This window comes from Cucumis melo, chromosome 10 (genome assembly GCF_025177605.1).
Source record: "Cucumis melo cultivar AY chromosome 10, USDA_Cmelo_AY_1.0, whole genome shotgun sequence".
NCBI lineage: Eukaryota > Viridiplantae > Streptophyta > Magnoliopsida > Cucurbitales > Cucurbitaceae > Cucumis > Cucumis melo.
Window position 1 is genome coordinate 23485501 of NC_066866.1, and position 7225 is coordinate 23492725.

Here is a 7225-nt window from a genome sequence, read left to right on the forward strand (position 1 = left end):
AGAAAAATGTGTAAAAAAACTTCAAACATAATACCTAAACCCCAAATCAGGCAACATAATTGATAGGAAATGAAGGGTTGGGTCAATATAAGGAAACATACAACCCATTGCCAACATACATTTATGAACAAAACTATGTAAACCATTAAAGAAGACAAAATCGAAGGCCAAAATAAAGTAGAGCATACTAAAATTGGAAATCATCAGCATACATAATCCAAAATTGGTATACATACATATATGGAAAACAAAAGGCAGACATGATAACAAACAATGGGAAATCATCAGCATACCGAAAGTAAAGCATAACAGAGAACAGAATGCAAACACATACATATATGAAAAACAAAAATCAGGTTGTATTCAAAAGAATGGAAACTCATCATCGGTTAACAAAAAAAATGGATTCAAACGAGTCTAATACCTTCCTACCAAGCTCGATCAGCACCCTTTAGCAGACAACAGTGTAGAGTGTCTGTCTTATCAATCAAGGGAAAGTCAAAACGGCAAGTGAAACACCGAGCCACAATAATGAAACCTCGAGCGGCAAGGAGAAAATTAGAGAGTCGCCTTCAACAAAACATGTTTGGAGGCAAAAACCTACATCCGAAAAATAAAACATGTTTGGAGGCAACGTTGAGGGAGATGTAGATAGAGATTCGACGTCACGAAATGGGGGTTCATCGGTAAAACGCAGCGGTCGAATCAAGGAAAAAAAGATAAAGGGTGGGAGATAAATCGACAAATGTGGGAGATAAATCGGCATGGTTTCAGCAGGGAATTAGGGAGAAAAATAGGCAGATGAGGGCTTAGGAAAGACATTTGGGAACCGAAAATGCAAATGGAGGAGATGAGAGAGAGAACATAGAACGGAAGAAGGAGGAATCGAAGGGGATGAAGACGGATTTAGTGTGAAGGGTTAACACGGGTTGAAGACGAAAATGGAGGAGCAAAATCGGTAGATTGAGGGGGAGTGATTTCAGGATAAAATCGAGAATATGGAAACCCTAAAACTAGGGTTTCCATAATCTTTGACCCAAACGGGAGTTAGGGTTGGGCTAACCTAAGTCCACAGTGTTAACCCTAACTTCGAACAGGCTCTTAGTATTTTCAAATTAGTTTTTATCAAAAATGATTTTTATCGAGTGTTTCGATTTAGTTTTAATTACTTGGGTTTAATTTGAAATTTTCTATTTATCTTAAAAAAATTTCCCAATTTCGTTTTTAATTTCTTGTTGTGGAATCTTAAGAAGAATTCCAACATTAATTGTAGTGTCAAACCCTTCTATTTGCTTTAATCGATGCTATAATTTCAACCTTGATTCAATATCAATTCTATTTCAATATTGATATAAATTGATTCTATTTGACTTGATTCATTTATGTCAATTGAATCTCAATTCCATCTCAAACTTAATTTCCAAAAATGTTTCAAAATTGATTTAATTTGAAGTATTGAAATTAAGTTAAATGAATTTAAGATGTTTTCCATTTATCGGAGAATTATGGAAAATGACAAATTTGATAAACTATTTAAAAAAAATATAACAAAATTTCATATTCTATCGATAATAAACATTAATATATGAGTCAAAATTTTAATATATTTTGTAAATATTTTAGTTTATTTTACTATATTTGAAAATGTCCCATTAAAATTTCTAAATTAATAAAAAACACAAACACTATTGGGAATGTTTAAATTCGATTTAAATTTGTAAAATTCAATTTAAATTTCAACTAGGGGGGTTTGATAAATTTTCAATTAATTTGGTTTTAATGTTAGATTTACAAAAATGATTTTCAAACTTGTTTGTTCTTGAAGGGTTTGCAGTACTGTACTGCTCCTAAGAATTAATTATTACGTTTTACTTCTAAAAACGAAATGATTCACATGCAATATTTTTTAGCTATCATGTTAATCAAATCTTAGGACGGAGTTGAGATTTGGTATGCATATCTCAAATTTTGAGGTAAATATCATGAAAATAAAGTGATGGACACTTGTCCACTCACAAAATTCAAGAAACTTTTACTCTTAAAGTTATAGTTGGGTTCAAAGTGTGACATGTCTTTCCAATTAAATGTACCAATTATTTTCATAGTTTTAAGACAATAGAATCAAATTTACAAACACGTGTTATTGGGTGCTAATATCTTTCTTAAGCTCATCGACCTTTGGATCGATCTGTAACGCCCCAGCAAATTAGAGTTTCACTTCTAGAGTTTTTCTTTCTTTTCTTTTCTTCAAATTGTTATGGATTTGATTATTGTGGACCTTATGCTTAATGTAAGGGTAAAGTTTTCCTTGGTTATTTTTTTTATTATTGAAGTTAGGGGGAAATAATTTAAATAATGATGATTAGCAAATTAATTATTTGCCTTGGAAAGGGTCAAGGGTGGTTTAATTGAAGGGAGAGAAAAGAGGGTAATTGAAGAGAGAAAAAAAAAAGGGTTTATTAAATTCTTTTATTATTTTAAATTCTTTTAAAAAGGAGGCATTGGGAGACGTGAGACTCCTCATCTCCCCAAAGAAGAAAAAAAAAAACCCTAGCCGCCGCCACTCTCCACGCCGCCGCCGCACGCCGCCGCCGCCAGCTTCAAGCACAAGCGCCGGAGCCGGCCGCAGTAGAAGCCGAACCACCCTCCCAGCCGCGCCGGAAATCCGTCCAAGCCGATCCGCGCACGCCGGGCATCCATCGCAAAGCCGAACCCGCAGCCGCCACCCGAAGCCGATCCACCGCGCGTCTGCAAGCCGAACCCGTAGCCGCCAGCCGAAGCCGGAACTCGCCGCGCCGCTTCGATCTAAGGAGGACATCCGACGCCGCGCCGCTTCGATCTAAGGAGGATAGCCGAGCCGCGTCGCGCCGCTCCGACCAAGCCGAAAGGAGCCGCTTAGATCTGAAGCAGCCGGAACGTCCATCAGCCAGCCGTCGCGCCGTCGTGCCGACTGAAGCCCAGCAGCCAACGCCGAGCGTACCTCCAGCCGTCGAACCCGAACCCGGAGCCGCTCCACATCCGCGCGCCCGAACCCGGAGCCGAATCCGCGTGTGAGCCGCGTCCGCGCGTGAAGCCGCGCCGCGCGCTTCTGCGTAGCCGAGCCGCGTCTCCCTCCTGTTGCAAGCCGAGCCGCACGCGTAAATCCCTGTACCGAGCCGAGTCGCGCCTGCGCCAAGCCGAGCCGGTCCCTGTCCTCTTCCAGCCGAGCCGCCAAGACTAATTTGGCTCCATCCACCTAAATTTTGGTAATTTAATTAATTATTGTGGCATTTCCCAATAAGACTCCATGTTTCGGACGTTAATTAAATTTAATTTGGGACTAAATTAAGTTATTTTCCTTAAGGGACGTCTTGGACCAAGTAATCGCGGCAGCGCGGGATTTCTTCAGTAGGGGCTCGAGCACTGCAACCTCCCTCTAGGGTAAGTCATTTCAAATGAGTCTTGAACCGTTAGTCGTTGGTGACCTAATTACGAATCTTGGCATATTACACAGTTAGGACCTCGTCGCTTGGAAAGCGTACTGCCTCGCGGTTAGGACTCGTCAAGTAAATCTCCAGGTAAGAGATTCTACTACTAGCTCCATGCTTAGAAATATGAGACGATGTATACACCGATTTTGCATGTTGAGGATTAGACGGTACGATGCCTGAATTCAATGTTAGTATGATGTAAATGACGATATGGTTATACTATAGCCTGTTATGTGTGGCGAGAGCTGTTATAGCTATACGACGAATGTCGAGACGGAGAGGGCAGAGATGATTTATGTGATATGTTATATGCTGATGCCATGTGTATGTATACTGCAATTAGGGTACCTGTTAGCTTAATCTGTTAGAGTCGTACCTGCATGGGTGTCCTTCGGGATCACCACCTATTGAGGACTGTGTGGTCCGACGGGACGCCAGTCTAGCATGGATATAGATATGACTCGAGTGACTCGACGGAGTCCTCGCATCCCGACTGTCCTAGGGGTCCCCCGGGGCTCCGAAGACCAGAGATACGTTCCTACGGGAGCGCATGTTGCACGTGTTCGGGAACGTGCCAGAGATTGGGTACCAGTTACAGGACTCTGACAGGAAGTTAACAGGCACCTAGTGGGACTAGTAGTGGGTCCCTTACTGAGTATTTTATACTCACTCTCTTCATTTTATGTTTTCAGGTAGAGGACGTGGCAAGGGCAAGGGCAAGCTGGCGAGCGACCCGAAGTGACCGTGAAAGGCCATAGGGACTACTGCTTCCGCTTATCCTTATTTTAGACTTTCGTATTTGAGTTTGAGTACTTTTCATTACTTATCGTCTTTTTATGTAGACAGGGCCCGAGTAGGACTTTAGAATGCATTACATTTTTTTGCATAACTATCTTGTTTAAATTTTCATAAATAAAATTTCTTAAACCTTATGCGTCTTTAATAAATTTCATGACTTAAACCACTTGTTCTATATTTAGTAATGACTTCGATTCAGTATAAGGAGTTGGGTCGTTACAGTTGGTATCAGAGCACAGTGTTTTAGGTTCTGTAGACTGACCTACGATGTAAGTCATTTTTGTTTTGGTTTTACTTCACCCTATGGCTATACGGTCCTTCGGCACTCGCCAGGTATGTCTAAAGCCTTGCTAATGTTAAGATTACGATTTTGCCTGAATAGTCTAAGACCTAGAGATAGGGTGTTAAGTTCTTGTGGTGAAAAGTTTTGTTGGTGAATTTTAGGGAGAATGCCGCCACGTAGAGGTGCACGCCGAGGAGGTGGTAGGGGAGGCAGAGGAGCCGGTCGTGGCCAGCCGGAGGCGCCACCTGCTGCACCGGCAGTCGACCCAAACGCACCGGTCACCCAGGCGGATCTCGCCGCGATGGAGCAGCGTTATCAGGACATGCTGCAAGCTGCTTTGGCGCCTTTCCTTGCCGCCCAGCAGAACCAGGCCGCCCCTGTTCAGGCCCAGGCCGTCGCTCCTCCAGCCCCTGAGGAAGCTCCACCAGTACCAGTTCAACTGTCGGCCGAGGCGAAACACTTACGGGACTTTAGGAAGTATAATCCTAAGACCTTTGACGGATCCATGGACAACCCCACAAAGGCCCAAATGTGGTTAACGTCCATAGAGACTATTTTCCGGTACATGAAGTGCCCAGAAGACCAGAAGGTGCAGTGTGCAGTCTTCTTCTTGGAGGACAGGGGCACCGCCTGGTGGGAGACCGCTGAGAGAATGCTGGGGGGCGATGTCAGCAAGATAACTTGGAAGCAGTTCAAGGAGAACTTCTATGCTAAGTTCTTCTCTGCCAATGTGAAGCACGCCAAGCTGCAAGAGTTCCTAAACTTGGAGCAAGGCGACATGACGGTGGAGCAGTACGACGCCGAGTTCGATATGCTGTCCCGCTTTGCTCTCGATATGGTAAGGGATGAGGCTGCCAGGACGGAGAAATTCGTTAGAGGACTCAGGCTAGACCTTCAGGGCATTGTCAGAGCTCTCCGGCCAGCCACGCATGCTGATGCACTACGTATAGCACTGGATTTGAGCCTACCTGAGAGAGCCGATTCGTCTAAGGCTACCGGCAGAGGGTCAGCCTTGGGGCAGAAGAGAAAGGTGGAGACGCAGCCTGACGTAGTACCGCAGCGAACACTGAGGTCAGGAGGTGTCTTTCAGAGACACCGACGGGAGCTTGCAGCAGCCGGGAGGACTCTGAGAGAGCTACCCACTTGTACTACCTGTGGGAGAGTCCACGGAGGTCGTTGCTTGGCTGGAAGTGGAGTCTGCTTCAGATGCAGACAGCCGGGGCACACTGCTGATGTGTGTCCTCGGAAACCCTTTGAGACGACACCGCCCCAGCCTTCGGCGTCCCAGCAGGGGAGAGTTTACGCCACTACCCGGCAGGAGGCCGAGCGAGCTGGCACGGTGGTGACAGGTACGCTCCCAATTTTGGGGCATTATGCTTTTGTGCTATTTGACTCTGGGTCATCCCACTCGTTTATATCCTCCGTTTTCGTTCAGCATGTGGGTTTGGAAGTAGAACCCTTGGGTAGTGTTTTGTCGGTTTCTACTCCATCTGGGGAGATTCTGTTGTCCAAAGAACAAATAAAGGCATGTCGGGTAGAGATAGCGAATCGTATGTTAGACGTGACCTTGCTAGTGTTAGACATGTAGGATTTTGATGTGATACTAGGCATGGATTGGCTGTCAGCCAACCATGCAAATATAGATTGTTTTGGCAAGGAAGTTGTCTTTAACCCTCCCTCCGGGGCTAGTTTCAAATTCAGGGGGGCAGGCATGGTATGTATACCCAAGGTCATCTCAGCCATGAAGGCTAGTAAACTACTCAGCCAGGGTACTTGGGGCATCTTGGCAAGCGTAGTGGATATTAGAGAGCCAGAACTTTCCCTATCTTCCGAACCAGTAGTAAGGGAGTACCCCGACGTTTTCCCAGACGAACTCCCAGAACTTCCGCCTCCCAGAGAGGTAGACTTCGCCATCGAGTTAGAGCCGGGCACTGCCCCTATCTCAAGGGCCCCTTACAGAATGGCTCCAGCCGAGCTAAAGGAGTTGAAGGTCCAGTTACAGGAGTTGCTGGACAAAGGCTTCATCCGGCCCAGCGTGTCGCCTTGGGGAGCCCCAGTATTGTTCGTGAAGAAGAAGGATGGGTCGATGCGCCTTTGTATTGACTACCGAGAGCTGAACAAGGTGACGGTCAAAAACCGCTACCCCTTGCCCAGGATTGATGACCTGTTCGATCAGTTGCAGGGAGCCACTGTCTTTTCCAAGATCGACCTGCGATCAGGCTATCACCAGTTGAGGATTAGGGACGGTGACATCCCCAAGACGGCCTTTCGTTCGAGGTACGGACATTACGAGTTCGTGGTGATGTCTTTCGGCTTGACTAACGCTCCTGCAGTGTTCATGGATTTGATGAACAGGGTGTTTAAGGACTTTCTAGACTCGTTCGTCATAGTCTTCATTGACGACATCCTGATTTACTCAAAAACTGAGGCTGAGCACGAGGAGCACTTGCACCAGGTTTTGGAGACTCTTCGAGCCAACAAGCTGTATGCCAAGTTCTCCAAGTGTGAATTCTGGTTAAGGAAGGTGACGTTTCTTGGCCACGTGGTTTCCAGTGAGGGAGTTTCAGTGGATCCCGCAAAGATTGAAGCGGTGACCAATTGGCCTCGACCGTCCACGGTTAGTGAAATTCGAAGTTTTCTGGGCTTGGCAGGTTACTACAGGAGGTTCGTGGAA